This window comes from Eurypyga helias, unplaced genomic scaffold, assembly GCF_000690775.1.
Source record: "Eurypyga helias isolate BGI_N326 unplaced genomic scaffold, ASM69077v1 scaffold39544, whole genome shotgun sequence".
Lineage (NCBI taxonomy): Eukaryota > Metazoa > Chordata > Aves > Eurypygiformes > Eurypygidae > Eurypyga > Eurypyga helias.
In genome coordinates this window covers 16,364-16,563 of record NW_010245125.1, presented here as the reverse complement: position 1 = coordinate 16,563, position 200 = coordinate 16,364, and the positions used below count along the sequence as shown (strand labels likewise).

General features: G+C 54.5%; 1 protein-coding gene across 1 annotated transcript in view; it reads left to right on the top strand.

Moving 5' to 3' along the window:
* NFYC (nuclear transcription factor Y, gamma) overlaps window positions 1–200 on the top strand; it is a gene marked incomplete at its 5' end in the record, with an annotated part of 19,871 nt that overhangs the window by 3,674 nt on the left and 15,997 nt on the right. The window lies entirely within an intron of this gene.

Here is a 200-nt window from a genome sequence, read left to right as displayed (position 1 = left end):
ATATTCCTTCTGCTCGTGGGATGCAGGGGCTGTTTACACACTGCAAGGTGGCCTTGAGAGCTGATAAATAATCGTTCGGCCAGGCCTTTGGCTCCTGGCTACAGCTGCCAAACTCAAGATGTAAATGAGTGCCCCTGGTTCGCAGCGGGCTGGGGTGTAGGAGTCATACCTGCAGCTCCTTCTGGGCTAAGCAAGAAGGC